The sequence below is a fragment of the Dendrobates tinctorius genome, unplaced genomic scaffold (genome assembly GCF_039654945.1).
Source record: "Dendrobates tinctorius isolate UK_male_01 unplaced genomic scaffold, ASM3965494v1 ptg000090l, whole genome shotgun sequence".
NCBI lineage: Eukaryota > Metazoa > Chordata > Amphibia > Anura > Dendrobatidae > Dendrobates > Dendrobates tinctorius.
The window spans coordinates 6989811-7006932 of NW_027361758.1; the positions used below are offsets into that span (position 1 = coordinate 6989811).

Consider the following 17122-nt stretch of genomic DNA (forward strand, 5'->3'; position numbering starts at 1 on the left):
CCGGTTGACTAAAACTCGAACCTCTGGGTGAATGACAAACGCTCTTTTAGGGCGTATTGTCCACTGAAGGACGCTGCATGATCTGGTACAGAACCGGAATCCTTGTCAACCATCAGTATCAGGTTGATGTTCTTAAGAAACGAATTCGGTATTTTCCGGAACTCTGATGCGTCCAGATCCAAAGAAACATCCAATTCATAACCAACATCTACTAAGCTGCAAACCTGTGAAGCGAGAGACGGAACTCACGGATGCCAAGGCACTACGGATCCGATTTCTAGATGCCTGTACGCTTCTAGAATGCTTGCGGCCCGTGCTAGCCGACAGCTCCTGCGTAGGAAAAGATCCATCTTTGTCGGTCCTGCAAATGCTACGATCCGCAGAGGTGTTCAATCTCTTTGGCCAGAGAAGCCATGAACTGGGACAGTGACGAAGCCCACTTTGGGGGGCTAGGTACGCTGGGCTTAGTGGTGGCTGAATCACAGGGCTCAAGTGGAACGCTGCATGTCATCATGTGCAGAGCCATGATAAACTGTCTGCATCATTCCAATTTTAGTGTATGTGCTGCCGAGGCAAGTATTCTATCCCCGTTGTCACTATCCATTCTGAATGCTTTAGGGATAGGCATGCATGCCTGGGGTCAGTAGCGGTGGAGGATAGTATGTAGCAGATCCCATGTCCGTAAGACCTAATACATATTTATATAGGGCACCGTCCAGGTCTTACCCCAGGTCCAGAGGTTCCATGTGAGCGGTTCTACGCTGTGGTCAGTAGAGGCGGAGGGCCCTAGAGTGCGTTGGAGATTACCGGTTGTGCAGAATTAAGAACTCTGCGCCCAATGGTAATGCAGACTGGCAGGTCGTATTAGCCTGCGACCTGGTGCGGCTCCACTGACTGGTCAGCAGAACAGTCCCTGGATAAAGGAAGGTGACAGCCATCATTGCCAGGTGGAATGCAGATACTGCAGAGAGAAAACTCCTTACCCAGGGTCCTCTGCGCTGCACTGGATCAGCTGTTACAGGGCCAGGAGCTGCATCCGGAGTCCCCCGACAAGTCCAGAGGCGGGCAGACGATAGTAGTCTCCAGAAAAATGGCCGCCGAGAGCTTGGTGAGCACTTCTCGTTCCAAACGAGAAGCGCCGATACGGGCGTGTAGCAGTCAGATTGATGACACATGGGGATGGATCGTGTGTGGATGCGGCCTATAGCAAAAAAATGGCTGCCGAGAGTTTGATGAGCGCTTCTCGCTCCAAACGAGAGGCGCCAAGTACGTGAGCGGAGCTTTCCTGGATACGGACTACGCTAGGCCGAAGCCAGGAACTAAATTTTCAGCTTAGGCCTGCGCGCACCCCGAGGCCTGAGAAAAATTGGCGCGGAGCCTGCTACCATCCTGTCTGATCCCCGCTGTTAGTGTGACCTATCGACCGCCGCTACCGGCCCTCCTGCCACAAATAACCCCCCCCCCCCGACTCCTATCGGATCCTGCAGCTGTTACCGGATCCAGATTGGGATTCTAGAGCCTGGAGCTGTCTTCAGATCACAGGGTGATGAGTTTCAGACTCATTACACAGAGTCACCAGTTGCAGCCTCATCATACAAAGACTTCTCTGCTGAGGTGAGCTGCTGCATTGATTGGATGGTGCAGGGCAACCTCTATCCACAATCCGTTTGACAGGGAGGTGGAGAGGGACCGTCCACCTCCTTGCATCATCGGCTTTAACAGTGGTGATGCAGTAGGGGCTGCACGGATGCCATAGAGGGGGCCTCTGTGCATCCTATGGGTTCAATCCCTTAGGATGGGGACAGGGCTGGTTGTCCAGCATAGGCCTGGCTGCGGAAGAGGATACATGGAGGTGACACTCCATGCGCTCGTCCGTAAGTCGGTGCGGGGAGATCGGCGCCCTTTAAAAGGGACCGTCGCCCCTAATTGAGCTCAGGCATGGCATCCCATGTCGCAGGAGAGGATACGTGGAGGTGACACTCGCACGTGCTCGCCTGTTGTTGGTTTGGGGAAATCAGAGCCTTGAAAGGTTCTGTTGCCCCTGTCATTCAGTGAAGAATTAAAAGGTAATAAAAAGGTGGCTTTATGCCTGGAAAAAGTACTTCTATTAACATCAGAAGAGTCCAGTCAATAGTCCAATATCGTTCCCTGGTGCCAGACAATAGATGGACATTGGCATCGTTAGATGCTGCCAAGGCTTTTGACTCTCTTGAATGGCCTTTCCTCTCCGCATGTTTGCAAAGGTATGGCTTTGGCAATCAATTTATAACATGGATCAAAATATTATACATGAAACCCAAGGCCCGTATTATAATAAATAATTCTGTATCTGAGTCTTTCGCGTTGCATAGGGGAACCCGTCAGGGTTGCCCTCTTTCCCCGGCTCTCTTCGCCCTCGCGATTGAGGCACTAGCAATACGCATAAGGTCCTTCCCTGATATCCGAGGTATAGATATAGCAGGTCGGGTAGATACCATAGGCCTATATGCCGATGACATGGTGATATTCTTGAATGATGTGGAAGAAACTTTGCCACAGGTGATATCCCTTATAGATAGATTCAGTAAATATTCAGGTTTACATATAAATTGGGAGAAGCCTGCCCTGTTACCCCTTTCCCATGCCCCGATGCCCTGGTTAGACACACTCTCCTCGCTGTCTATTGTATCTAGTTTTAAATATTTGGGCATTCACATCTCTAATAATAGTATGCTTGATCTACAACTTAATGTCCACCCGTTGCTAGACCTGGTTAAAGCTAAATTTGCGTCTTGGAGTAGGCTCCCACTATCTGTGGCTGGACGCATTAACCTGATTAAAATGATATTACTCCCTAAATTTGGCTACTCTCTCCAGCACAGTGCGGTAGCTGTGCCCAAGTCCTTTTTTGTCAATCTTAATTCTTTGGTCACGTCCTTTATTTGGGGGAAAACTAGGCCCAAACTTAAATTGTCCACTTTACAAAGACCAAAGAAGGGAGGTGGGGCGGCGTTGCCAGATTTTTTCCTATACTACTTAGCTGGGCAGGCTAAAGCTTTAAATAAATGGATGCCGGGTAATTGCCTCCCTAATTCTGAAAGCCACCTACTTCACGCTGCACAAGCAGATTGCCCATTAGGTTTCCTTGAGTTGGAAAAAACTAGTGCTCCATGTCTGTTACCCCTGATCCGGCTGGCACGATTAATATGGAGACAAATTAAGAACGTAATAGGGTTTAAAGATGTTATAGCTGAAATGCCCCTGTGGAGTGATAACTATTTTCCAGAGTTACTGAATCACCCGTCCGCTGTTTTTTGGACCCAGTGTGGCGTTTTTTCAGTGGGAGACTTGTATGACCAGGGGACCTTAAAGTCTTTTGAACAATTGCAGGCCACACATGATATGCCGAGATCTCAATTTTTTCGCTATCTGCATCTGAGATCGGCTCTTCAGTCGCATATGAGGGATGGGGGTGTGGACCTTACTATTTCATCTTTACCTCTGATAGGAATTCTTAACTCGCAGGGTCCCCAGGGTCTCATATCCTCTTTGTACACATATACGTCGTCAGTAGGGGCGGAATCGGCCATAAGCTCTATTAAGATGAAGTGGGAATGACTCATCCCTGATACGCAAGGAGAGGAGTGGGAGGAGATTCTGGAGTCTCCGATTAGAGTATCACCATCTATTAATAACAGAATGATACAATTATATATAATAAATCAATCATTTAACTCCGTTGAGACTTTTTAGGATGGGTCGGCTTCAATCATCAGAATGTATGCGATGTCACTCGCCATATGCTGATTTTATCCATATGGTGTGGCAATGTACCATTATCCTACACTACTGGAAAGAGGTGACTACACTACTGATGTCCGTGGTGCAGGCCCCTGTCCCTCTAGAACCATTGGTCTGCTTGTTTGGGGTATGGGAGGAGGAGATTTGGGATTGCTATACTGGGGTCTTCTTGCGCGAGACGCTGTTTATGGCACGGAAGGTGCTAGCACTGAGGTGGATGGGGGGTTCGGATCCTTCCCTTAGATTTTGGATTAAATTGGTGATTTCAATTATTCCATATGAGCGCACGCTATACCAAAATAGGGGATGCCCGGGTAAATTTGAAAAGACCTGGGAGAGGTGGAATTCCTCTCACCTCACTTTGCAAAACTGAACATCACATGCGACATAATACGGTATAGGAAACTAGGCTGTGGAAATAGTGGGTATTAGTTGACTTAGTGGTAGGTGTAGTTTAGGAGTTTTAGTTAGTTTTTCCTGTTGCACGACATTACAAGGTTTGTGAAATTAGAGTGATATACATATGGGGAAATATATAAACAGTCATTTTTTGCATATGCTTGGAAGGAAATGTACACATTACCTTGTTTATCTATAAGAGTGTGCAATCTTTGTATTATATTTTTTTATGGACGGAGGCATGTATGCTTTGTAAAGTGCCTGTTATCATAAGTCATTGTGTATGTTGTGCATTCTTTGCACCCTGATGTTTAATAAACGAATTTAAAAAATAAATAAAAAGGTCTGAAGACCAGACCAGTGTGCCTCCTAGTGACATTAAGCAAGAACTGGTTCACTTAGAGCCAGCAGGAGGGTGTATACCGTAGAGGAGTTAAATCTTTTGTCTCAACTTCGTGTCAGGCTCCTAGTGGCAGCAGCGTAACACCCTTGGTCTGTGTCCCCCAATGAGGCGAAAGAGAAAGTTAAATGTTTATTTATTTATTTATTTTTTTTTAAAAAGAGGGACTTTTGGTACTTACCTTAAAATCTCTTTCTTGGAGCCTTCATTGGGGGACACAGGTTACCATGGGGTGTTATGCAGCTGTCGCTAGGAGGCTGACACTATGCAAATAAGAAAAAAAAAATAGCTCCTCCTCAGCAGTATACACCTACTGACAGTCACAAGGTAAACCAGTTGGTGCTAAAGCAGTAGGAGCAAGAACAACAAAACTCAACCTATGTTCCAACTCAAAACAACGGCACATTGGCCAGCACGATACAACATTAAGGGAGGGCGCTTTGTCCCCCAATGAAGGCTCCAAAAAAGAGAATTTACGGTAAGTACCAAAAATCCCTCTTACGCGCTTCATTGGAGGACACAGGTTACCACGGGACGTCCCAAAGCAGTCCCATGGGTGGGAAAAGTATGCAGAGAGAAAGGAACTTAGGTCGGCCGCTGGGAAACCACCTCCTGCAGTATCTTCCTTCACAGGCCTGCATCAGCAGAGACGAGAGTATTTACCTTGTAAAACATCACGAAAGTGTGAAAGCATTACCAGGTTGTGGCCTTGCAGATTTGCAGGGCCGAAAGCTGATGACGAATGGCCCAGGAAGCTCCCACAGCCTGGGTAGTGAGCCCTCACCCCCGGAGGAGGCAGTATGTCCTCAATGCGGTATGCTTCCAGAACCGCTGAACGGATCCAAAGAGTGATGGTTGATTTAGACGCTGGGAGCCCCTTTCGACGACGTTCAGAGATGACAAACAGGGAATCAGACTGACGGAAAGAAGCAGTTTTAACAAGGTAGACACGAATAGCCCTGACCAAGTCCAACTTGTGGAGGGATCTCTCCAAGGCATGTTCATTAGCTCCGCATACCAGGCCCTCTGTGGCCAGTCTGGAGCTACTAACAGAACGGGGACCCCCTCTGCCTTTATCTTTTTTTTTTTTTTACAACTCTTGGGATCAAGGCAAGAGGCGGGAACAGATAAGGCATGTGGAACTGGGACCACAGGATCACCAGTGCGTCGCAACCGACGGCCATCGGATCCCAGGACCTGACTACGTACCGGGGAACCTTGTGGTTCGTTCGGGACGCCATTAGGTCTACATCCGGAAAGCCCCACCTCGACAAATTTGGTTGAAGACGGCGGGGTTGAGAAACCACTCACCTGACGCGAGTCCCTGGCGACTCAGAAAATCGGCTTCCCAATTGTCCACTCCTGGAATGTTAACGGATGATATGGCGGGGACATGGCTTTCCCGCCAATGCAGAATCTTTGCTCCCTCTACCATGATCTGCTTGCTGTGAGTCCCGCCTTGGTGGTTTATGTAAGCTATGGCTGTGGCATTGTCCGACTGGATGCGGACCGGCTTGCCTGCGAGGAGGGACTGCCAGCGGATGAGGGCAAGAAGGATTGCCCTGATCTCCAAGAGACTGATTGGGAGAAGGGCTTCCTGAGCGAGCATCCTAGCGATCCTGCGCTCTGAGATGCAGGAAGACCGCTCCCCAACCCTGAAGACTGGCATCGGTGGTAATGATCTGCCATCGAAAAGGAAGAAAGGACCTCCTGCGCAGGACAGATAGAGTCCACCAAGTCAAGGACTGCCTCACGTTGAGGGGGAAAAAAAACACTGGACGATTCAGGGAAACTGTACTCTTGTCCCAGATAGACAGGAGGGCCAGGTGGAGAGGGCGGTTGTAAAACTGGGCATACGGCACTGCTTCTATGTAGGCAATCATCTTCCCCAGGACTCTCATGCAGAACCGAAGGGGAAGAGGGACTGAGCGCTTTAGGGCTTTGATCCCCTGCCGGAGGGATGAGAACTTCTCCTTTAGAAGAAAGACTCGAGCTTGGATGGTGTCGAATTCCATGCCCAGGAACACGAGACGCTGAGTTGGGATCAGGTTCGACTTCGCTTTGTTGATTATCCAGCCGAGACGGCGCAGCGTGTCCAGAGTGATCTGGATGCTGTGTTTGCCCTTGACCAGATCATCGAGTTAAGGGATTATGGGAATCCCCTTGGAATGAAGGATGGCCATGACCGGCACTCATCTTTGTGAAGACCCTGGGGGCAGACGCCAGACCGAATGGGAGTGCCGTGAACTGGTAATTGTGCGCCTGTATGGCAAACCAAAGGAACCTCTGATGCTGTCCACAAACAGGAACGTAAAGATAAGCATCCTGAATGTCCACAAAGTAAAGCTATTCCCCCAGCTCCATGGAGGCGATCACCGAGCGCAAGGACTCCATTCGGAAGTGGCGATCCAACTGCTTGAGTTCCAAGATCGGGCGTAGGGAGTCTTTTTTCAGGACTACGAACAGGTTTGAGTATAACTCAGAAAAACGTTCGTGCCAAGGAACGGGTACGATTACTCCTGAGCATAGGAGGGAAGAGACGGCCTGGATAAGCCCTGGGGCATGAGAGGGCTGTTTCGGTGGACGAGAGAGGAAGAAACGTCTTCCTGGGGGCGAAGAAAATTCTATCTTGTAGCCTGAAGTGACGATCTCCCTGACCCAGACGTCGTCGACAACCAAGTCTCCCTGAAACGAAGAAGCCTGGCCCCCACCCTGGAAATATTCCCAGGTGGGTGTGACCCGTCATTTAGAGGAGAATCTGTGACTGCGGGATCCGGAAGGCTAAGAGGGGCAGCTCTTAGGCCTCCAGTGAGGGGTAAGGCTTGAAGGAAGGTTTCCTTTACCCTTGTGCGGAAGTTCGGTCCTGCTGGGAGGAGCTGCCAGAGGAAGAGAAAGGTCCGAAAAGGCTGGGGACCTTTCCTATTGAAGGGACATCTTGGCCTGGATTGGGGCAGAGAGGTGCTTTTACTTCCAGTGGCGTCCGAAATGATCTGGTCCAGCTTGGTCCCAAAAATCCTGGAGCCATGGAAAGGTAGAGATTTTTTTTAGATGCTGGGTCTGCGTTCCACTCCTTTAACCACAGGACACGGCGAATGGCAATAATGTTGCTGTTTGCTCTTGCGGAGCAGGCAGCCGCATCCAAGGAGGCATTCAAAAGGTATTTACCCGTATGGGCAATCTGGTCTGCTAAATCTGCAAGCTCCTCCGCGGGAACAGTCGCCACAAAGCCTCGTCAAAAGTATCATGGCTCAGGCAGATATGGCTTTCTCCACCCAAGTGGAGGCAAAATTAAGGCAGAAAGAAGCGCCTGACTCCTCAAAGGCAGATTTGGTTAAAGCCTCAATTTGTCTGCCCGTAGCATCTTTGAGAAACACAGCATCAGGAATGGACAGAACAGTGTGTGAGGCTAAGCCTGACACCGGCGGGTCCACCTTAGGGGATTCAGAACATTTGCTGACAAGGTCTAAACTAAATGGGTAGAGGTTGTCTAGTCGTTTTCTTCCCGGGAAGCATTTGCCAGGATGTTCCCAGTGTCTTGAGGTAGTAGCCTCAAATTCTGTGATTGGGAAAATTTCTGGAGGGATGTTTCACCCGCTTGAATGAAAACGGATTCGTCCTGAACAGCCGCATCTTCCTCTTATCTCCAGGGTTTGAACAATAGCCGAAATGAGGCCATCTACCATGTCCTGCATCCCAGAAGGCTGATCTACATCAGTCAGACTCTGAGAAGCTACGTCCAACCCGACATCCGCCTCTGAGTAGGGGGAACGGGTAGAGAGGGGCACTGTGAACTTGTAGAGCTAGACAGAGTCTGCTTCCTGGACCTTCCTCCTGATCTGTCCCCGTGAAGGTCGGGGTCAGGTGCATGCGAATCACCATGGGAGGCGTTCGGAGCACTGGTGGCGGCAGATAGATGCGGCATACGTTCCAGGACATGTGATATTGTAGTCAGGTCTGAGATCGACAGAAACATGGCAACAGCCCACTCCGCAGGGGTAGGTGGGTGTGCTCTCGTCCCGGGCGTTAGAATTCTCCTGAGGGGCAGATATGGTAGAAGGACTGCAGGACGGACAGAAGGGAGATGGATGGCCTGAAGCCCACTTTCTCTTACAGTGGGCACAAGCGTAGGGAATCACTGTAGGGATATAGCCAGAGGCCCCTGCAGTTGGGCATAGGTAGAGCCTATGTGTAAAACTGCAGCAGGACGCTATGGAGGAGATACTGCTGAGGGGAGCTAAGAGTAAGAAAAGTGGCCAGAGATGGGGAATGCAGAGCCTACCAGACATGTAGCGATGCAGCAGCGCAGGTAGCTCTGTCCCCTGCCGGATCCCTGGGGACGCTGCAGGAGCACAAGTAGCAGAGAAGACGCTGCAGGAGCTCGGCTGGCAAGATGAACGCTGCCCTGTGGCCACGAGACGCGCTGAAGCGAGCGAGCGGTGGGTGGGGTTATCGTCCTGAGGAGTGAGGGAAGTCAGAGACTTCCTGTAATTGGCCTGTCAGGCCGGGCACGCAGAAAAGGTGTGGGGGGCGCGTGCCAGGCAGAAGAAAGAGAAAGCAGTGTCCCAATAGGCTGGCACGCCTGTGGGGGTGTGACCAGCCTGTTGTGCACACCCCCCCTTGCCTGCGCATCAGTCCCGGCGCTGGAAAAAACTAAAGTATAGCGCCGATAGGCTGTGGCTGGCAGGCAGTCGTGACTGGGACTGAGGACGTGCAGGGGATAATTGCCGCGATAGGCTGGGGGCATGTGCGACAGAGGAGCCCCTTGATAGGGCGACTACCGGAGGGGGCGTGACCTGAACGGAGAACAGCCTGGAGAGGAAGACTGCTGTAAAATTTCGGACAGCGCGCTGTAAAATCCTTTTCTCCGAGACGCTCATTGGGGGACACAGATACTGTGTGTGTGGGTGTATGCTACCGCCATCTGGAGGCTGAAACTAGGCAAACACAAGGTTAGCTCCTCCCCCGTTGCATACACCCTCGCCCTGATTGCGGGCGGAAACTAGTTTAGTGTAAAAGCAGTAGGAGAACATATCAGCCAGCCTTAATGCAGAAAACAATATGTCTGGCAAAGAAAAACCACCCTGACATTCACAAAGAAATACATATTAAATAAACAAGAGCCAACTTGGCTAATAGGGTGGGGGCTGTGTCCCCCAATGAGAGTCTCGGAGAAAAGGATTTTACGGTGAGTACTCACAAAAATCCATGTTTCTCCTTCGTCTCATTGGGGGACACAGATACTGTGGGACGTCCTAAAGCAGTCCCTGGGTGGGAGATTGACTCACCGATCCAAGCTACATGCACCTCTTGTTTAAAGGTGCGCTACCGCTGCTTGGAGAATCCTTCTACCCAGGCTCGTATCCGCTGAGGCCTGAGTATGAATATTGTAATGTTTGGCAAATGTGTGCAGGCTGGACCAGGTCGCTGCTTTGCATACCAGTTCCGCCGAGGCCCCCAAGAGGCGCCCATTGCCCGAGTAAAATGCGCCCTGATAGGCCTCCTGAATAGTTAAACAGATCCATCTGGCTATGGTCGCTTTGGAGGCCGCGAGTCCCTTCCTGCGCCCTTCGGGGAGCACGAACAGCGTATCCGTCTGTCGGAAGGGTGCCGTCCGCGACACGTACCTCCTGAGTGCTCTCACCAGGTCTAACGTGTGAAGAGCTTTTGCCACGCGATGCACCGGTGCCGTACAGAACGAGGGCAGGACAATATCCTCATTGATGTGCAAGGAGGACACCACGTTCGGAAGAAAGGGGGGAGCTGGTCTAAGCACCACCTTATCCTTGTGGAAAGCTAGAAAAGGTGCTCGGCAAGACAGCGTCACCAACTCAGACACTCGCCTAATGGAGGTAATGGCTACCAAAAACACCACCTTCCAAGAGAGGAATGATAAAGAAATATCCTGTAGTGGCTCAAAAGGAGCTTCCTGCAGAACACTCAGGACCAGGTTAAGGTCCCAGGTGCCCACTGGCGCCTTATAGGGAGGTACTAAAATGAGAGACTCCCTGGATGAAAGTCTTCACCTGCCTATTAGTAGCAATCTTCCGCTGGAAAAGAACGGACAACGCCGAAATCTGTCTCCTAAGGGAGCTCGGGGCTAGACCCGCATCTAGTCCTGATTGGAGAAAAGCCAAGATGTTGGGAATAGAGAATGTCAGGGGGGAAAACCCCTGCTCACGGCACCAAACAAAGAAAATCTTCCAGGTGTGATGGTAGATTCTTGCCGAGGTAGATTTCCTGGCGCTAATCATTGTAGCGACCACTTCACGCTCGAACCCCGCCGCCTGTGTTAGAATCCAGGATTCAACGGCCATGCCGTCAAACACAGGGCCCGAGTTCGGGTGGAAGATCGGTCCCTGGAACAGTAGATCCAGGCGTTCTGGCAGTCGCCATGGGACGTCGGTGAGCAGCTGCACAAGATCTGCGTACCATGCCCGCCGGGGCCGGTCTGGTGCCAGCAGAATCGCTGGAACCCCTTCCATTTTGATCTTCCTGATGACCCTTGGAAGTAATGGCAACAGGGGAAACAGGTATGGAAGGCGAAACTGGTTCCATGGTAGAACCAACGCATCCACATTGAACGCTCGCGGATCCCGTGACCGAGCGACGTACATGGGCACCTTGGCGTTGCTTCTGGATGCCATCAGATCCACGTCAGGAGTTCCCCATCATTGGCAAATCTGCTGGAAGACCTCGGGGTGCAGGGCCCATTCCCCCGCCACGACCTCCTGCCGACTGAGGAAGTCTGCTGCCCAATTTTCAACGCCTGGGATGTGGACTGCCGATAATACTGACTGGTTCTTCTCTTCTTCCCACTGAAGCACATATCCTATCTTGCGCATTGCTGCCCTGCTGCACGTGCCCCCTTGATGATTCACATAAGCCACCGCCATGGCGTTGTCTGACTGAATCCGATGGGCCGTCCTGCTAGGACGTGCTGAAAGTGTTGCAGCGCCCGCCGGACCACTCGCATTTCAAACAAGTTGATCGGGAGCAGTGCCTCCTGTTGTGACCATTGGCTCCTGAGCCGTGTGGTGGCGAAAACTGCTCCCCAGCCCAGGAAGCTGGCATCGGTCTTGACCACTAGGCAAAGCTCTGGGGGGAAGGTACCCCTGAAGGGAGGATCTGCCCGTCCACCACCCCAGTGACTGCCTGACCTGAAAGGACAGCGGGCACTGCTGATCGAGCGAAAACGGGTTCCTGTCCCAAGCTGCCAAGAGGGCGTGCTGTAGTGGGCGAAGATGAAACTGGGCTAACGGAATTGCTTCTATTGCTGCCACCATCTTCCCTAGTATCCTCATCCCAAAGCGAATGGTGTGAGGGACTGGCTGCTGAAGCTTCTGGACTCCTTGCTGGAGCGCTAGGGCTTAGTCTTGAGGGAGAATTACCGACCCTCGGGAAGTGTCGAAGATCATCCCTAGAAAGGAAATCCTCTGGGCTGGGACGAGAGATGACTTTTTCCTGTTGACCAACCATCCTAAGTGGGAGAGCGTATCCAGCGTAATGCTGACGTTCTCCTCGCATGCCCAAAATGAGGGGACTTCACCAAGAGGTCGTCCAAGTATGGCAAGACGACTATGCCCCGAGAGTGTAAGACGGCCATCACGACTGCCATTACCTTCGTGAACACTCTGGGGGCGGTGGCTAGCCCGAAGGGCAGTGCTGCAAACTGGAAGTGTTGGCCATTGATGACGAATCGAAGGAACCTTTGATGCGGCGGGAAAATGGGGACGTATAGGTAGGCATCCTGGATGTCGACCGAGGCCAAGTACTCTCCCTGCACCATGACCGAGATAACTGAACGGAGAGACTCCATCCTGAAATGTTTGACCCTGATGTATGTGTTCAGGAGCTTCAGGTCCAAAACCGGCCTGACCGTCCCATCCTTTTTGGGAACTGCGAATAGGTTGGAATAAAAACCCTGAGGCCTCTCGTGCTCTGTACAGGAGTGAATCAATGGCCCCCAGCAACGCCTTTGCTCGGGACTTCACCTTGGGAAGTCGGAACAGAAAAAAACGTCTTAGGGGGTACCTGATAAACTATCTTGTACCCCGAAGACACCAGTTCCGCCACCCATGAATCGTGTGCTACGTCGACCCAGACATGGCGAAAGAAAAGCAGGTGGCCGCCCACCCTGTTGATGCCGCCTACAATGTGCTCCGAGTCATTTGGCTGAGGATTTCTAAGGCTTGGTTCCTTTCGGCCAGAGCTGGCGCGCGCATCCTTCCCAATGGATTGGGTCTATATGGGACCTGTCGCTCCCTATCTTGGTTGGAGCGACTTGGGCCGGCCGAACTGGCGGCTGCCGACTATCCAGTGCTGCGAAAGGCCCGAAACCATGCCGGGGCCTGGCGAAAAGGATGTTTAACTTTCTGCTGCGGGAGGAAGCTGCTTTTTCCCTGTTACGTCGGAGATGAGTTGATCCAACTTCTCCCCAATCTTCTTAGAGATAGAATCGGCTCGCCAAGATCTTAACCAAAGGGCTCTCCTAATTAATGGCTACAGTGTTAGCGGCTGCAGATGCCACACAATTGGCCACATCCAAGGAAGCATTGATCAAGTAGTCTCCAGCCATAGCAATCTGAGTTGCGACCTCTGACACCTCCGCCAGCAGGTCTCTATCCTGCAAGGCCCTATTCAATGATTCTGACCATGACATCATGGCCTTGGTTACCCACGTCGCTGCAAACGAGGGGGCGAGCGCTGACCCTGATGCCTCAAAAACTGATCGAGCCAAGCTCTCTATGAGCCTATCAGTGGGGTCCTTAATGGACGAGCCACTCGGTACTGACAAGAGACTTCGAGGCCAGGCGCGACACTGGTGGATCCACCACTGGTGATACCGTCCATTTTTTACGGAGCTCCGGGGCAAATGGATATCTTGCCTCTATAGTCTTTTGGCCCGAAAAGCGTCTATCTGGGCGTTCTCTGTGACGCTGCACTATGTCCTCAAATTCTGGGTGAGTACCAAACACTCTGAGGTCGCCTTGTCACTTTATGGCTTGACGCCAAAGCAACCTCATCCTTCACCCCCAAGGGTTTGACTGACAGCTTCAATGAGGCTGTCCAATGTCTCTCGACACCCCAGGGTATCTAGGCCCAGCGGTTCGTCTAAGTCACAATCCGAACTATGCCTGCTCCCAACCATTGGAGAGGGAGAGCGAGATGCTGAACTCCCGGATGCCGAGGCACCGGATAGACGGGGAGACCTCGTGTGGGCCCGTTTCCTTCTTACTTGCCTGGCATGAAAGCGGCCCCTGCAGGCCGAAGGTTCTTGTGAGGTGGAGGACCCCTCCCCGACAAGCAAGCCACTATCCTTGCCTCCATTCGAGGCTTGAAGCGACTCGATCGCCCTTGTAAGCGATGCCATAGATTGGGATAATGATAGAGCTCATTCCGGGAGATTTTGCTCCCTGGACTCTGCTGCCGGGGGAGGGGGGGGGGGAGGGGGCTCCTGGGCACGTTCGGAGTCCCAGGCCTCGCACAACTTGTTGCTCTGCGCTTGCGGGAACGCGGCCCTACAGGAGATGCATGCAGCGTAGAGGAAAGTGTGTGCATTCCCTTTCCCGGCCATAATGCATCTGCCAGGCGTTTAGTCTCAGTTTTTCCTTTTTTTTTTCCTCTTCAATATAGAGAGGGGGGGAGGAGCGCCCCTTGAGTCTCTAGTGTGCTCCCGCAGACGTGGCTGCACTTACCCGCTCCTGCGTCCCCCTCACGTGCCACCGCTCCTGCGCTCCTTTGTGGGGCAAGCCGACCACTTTACCGGTCGTGGCCTACCCCGATTTGAAGCTGGGGCCTCAATTTATCCGGCGCCCGCTCAGGCTCCCGGGGGCGGGCCGCCGGAAGCGACGCTGCGAGGACGGGGGCGGGACTTCCGCCCCGGCCGAAGCCGCGGGCTAAATTTTTAGCATTTGCCCGCGGGGGGCAACAGCGGCGCGCGGCCCACTGCACCTCCGCTTGTCTGCAATCGTCACCTACAGGAGGAATGGGACAGGGGAGGGATATGCCAGTCCTGATTCTAGGCCTGCCAGCACACCGCTGCTCCAATTGAATCTCCCTGCTGCCCAGGAGCCCTCACGCACGGCCTAGCAGTAATGCGCTGCGCAGTGCGCAGAGCCCACCCACGCCCTGTACCCTCATCCGGGACGCCAACAGGTATGAAAAACCACTGGGGAGGTGGGGGGATCCAGGACGGTGCAGGCACCCTGACTCCATCCAGCTTGCAGGGCCGAGGAGAGGGACCGTCTGCCGCCTTGCAGCACCTCCATCTAGTGTTGGTGGAGCAGTGGGGGGCCGCTCGGACCGACTTGTGCCGTTGTACAGCCTATGGTTTCCATACCTAGGGGTGGCCAGGGCTAGGTCGGGCATCATGTCCCACGTCGCGGAAGAGGATACGTGGAGGGCCACTCGCACGTGCTCGCCCGTTGATGGTTTGGGGAAATCGGACCCTTTCAATAGGATCCGTTGCCCCTGTCTAATCTTCATGAAAAAAAAAAAAAAAAAACGTCTGGAGAAAAATGACCAGACGTGTGCCTCCATAGACACTAAGCAAAAAAACTAGTTTCTGCCCGCAATCAGGGCGAGGGTGTATGCGGCAGGGGAGGAGCTAACCTTGTGTTGTTTGCCTAGTGTCAGCCTCCAGATGGCGGTAGCATACACCAACACACACAGTATCTGTGTTCCCCCAATGAGACGAAGGAGAAATTTGAATTTTGGTCCCGGGAAGAAGGAGATAACAGGAGCTGCAGGGGCCTATACCAGTGAGCGCTGCTGCGGGGAGGGGGAAGGGGGGTAAGTCATACTACCTGCTATTGAATCCGGCTCCTCTTCATAGATGAGAATCACATCAGGAACCCTCGGGAGAGAGAGGGTCCTGGAACAGAAGATCCTCCATTCCATTCACCCTGAAACACCCCAAAGGAGGATAGGGGACAAAGTCCTGTCAACGGGTCCGAGAGTGGGTGATACCACACTGCTCTCTCGGCCGCATAAATGTGGGAAAACAGGGTGAGAAAAACTGCACCCTGTTACCCGAAGAGCTGAGTCTGAAAAATAAAGGGAAAATCTAATATATAAAGCTCAAAGTGTGTATGTATGTGTGTATGTATGTCTGGGATAGGCATCCGCACCGTCGCAGCTACAGCCACAAAATTTGGCACAGTCACACGTCTGGACCCCGAGAGCGTCCTAAGCTATGTTGTGAGGTAAAATTTTAACCCTGCGCGTTCCAATTCACCAAACAATTTTGCCCCTATCTACATACTGGGGGAAAAAGTGTGTGCATGTCAAGCCCCGCCCCTCATTATGACGTCATAATGCCCCTATTTGCATACTGGGGAAGCAGTGTGTGCGTATCAAGCCCCGCCCCTCATTATGATGTCACAATGGTTGCCATGGCGACGCTGATGTCATCATAGGTTGCAAGCCCTGCCGCCGCTCATTATGATGTCATAATGGTTGACTATGGGATGGAGGATGTGTGATGGGTATATGGGCACTGGACTATGGGATGGAGGATATGTATGACGGGTATATGGGCACGGGACTATGGGATGGCGGATATGTATATGGGCACGGGACTATCGGATGGAGGATGTGTGATGGGTATATGGGCACGGGACTATGGGATGGAAGATATGTATGATGGGTATACGGGCATGGGACTATGAGATGAAGGATGTGTGATGGGTATATGGGCACTCGACTATGGGATGGCGAATATGTATGATGGGTATATGGGCATGGGACTATGGGATGGAGAATATGTATGATGGGTATATGGGCACTTGACTATAGGATGGAGGATATGTTTGACGGGTATATGGGCACGAGACTATGGGATGGCGGATATGTATATGGGCATGGAACTATGGGATGGAGGATGTGTGATGGGTATATGGGCACTGGACTATGGGATGGAGGATATGTATGACGGGTATATGGGCACGGGACTATGAGATGGAGGATATGTATGATGGGTATATGGGCACTCGACTATGGGATGGCGAATATGTATGATGGGTATATGGGCATGGGACTATGGGATGGAGAATATGTATGATGGGTATATGGGCATGGGACTATGGGATGGAGGATATGTATGACGGGTATATGGGCACGGGACTATGAGATGGTGGATATGTATGATGGGTATATGGGCACTCGACTATGGGATGGCGAATATGTATGATGGGTATATGGGCATGGGACTATGGGATGGAGAATATGTATGATGGGTATATGGGCATGGGACTATGGGATGGAGGATGTGTGATGGGTATATGAGCACTCGACTATGGGATCGTGGATATGTATGATGGGTATATGGGCACGGGACTATGGGATGGAGGATAGTTATAATTTGCTATAACTAACCACAGTTAGTTACTATGCCATGCCCGGGCAGCGCCGGGCTCTTCAGCTAGTGATTAATAAACACACAAAAAACCTGTAAAGGAAAAACACTGCGGATCTGGTGTTAGATCCAAGCCAGCCTCCTGCAGACACTAAGCATAAACTGGATTGCCTTGTGCCTGTCCGTAG

At 51.8% G+C, this 17122-nt stretch overlaps 1 protein-coding gene across 2 annotated transcripts in view; it reads right to left on the reverse strand.

The window, feature by feature from the left end:
- The window catches only part of RSRC2 (arginine and serine rich coiled-coil 2), a 65247-nt gene that overhangs the window by 27419 nt on the left and 20706 nt on the right, over window positions 1-17122 (reverse strand). The gene's annotated exons all lie outside the window — the stretch shown is intronic.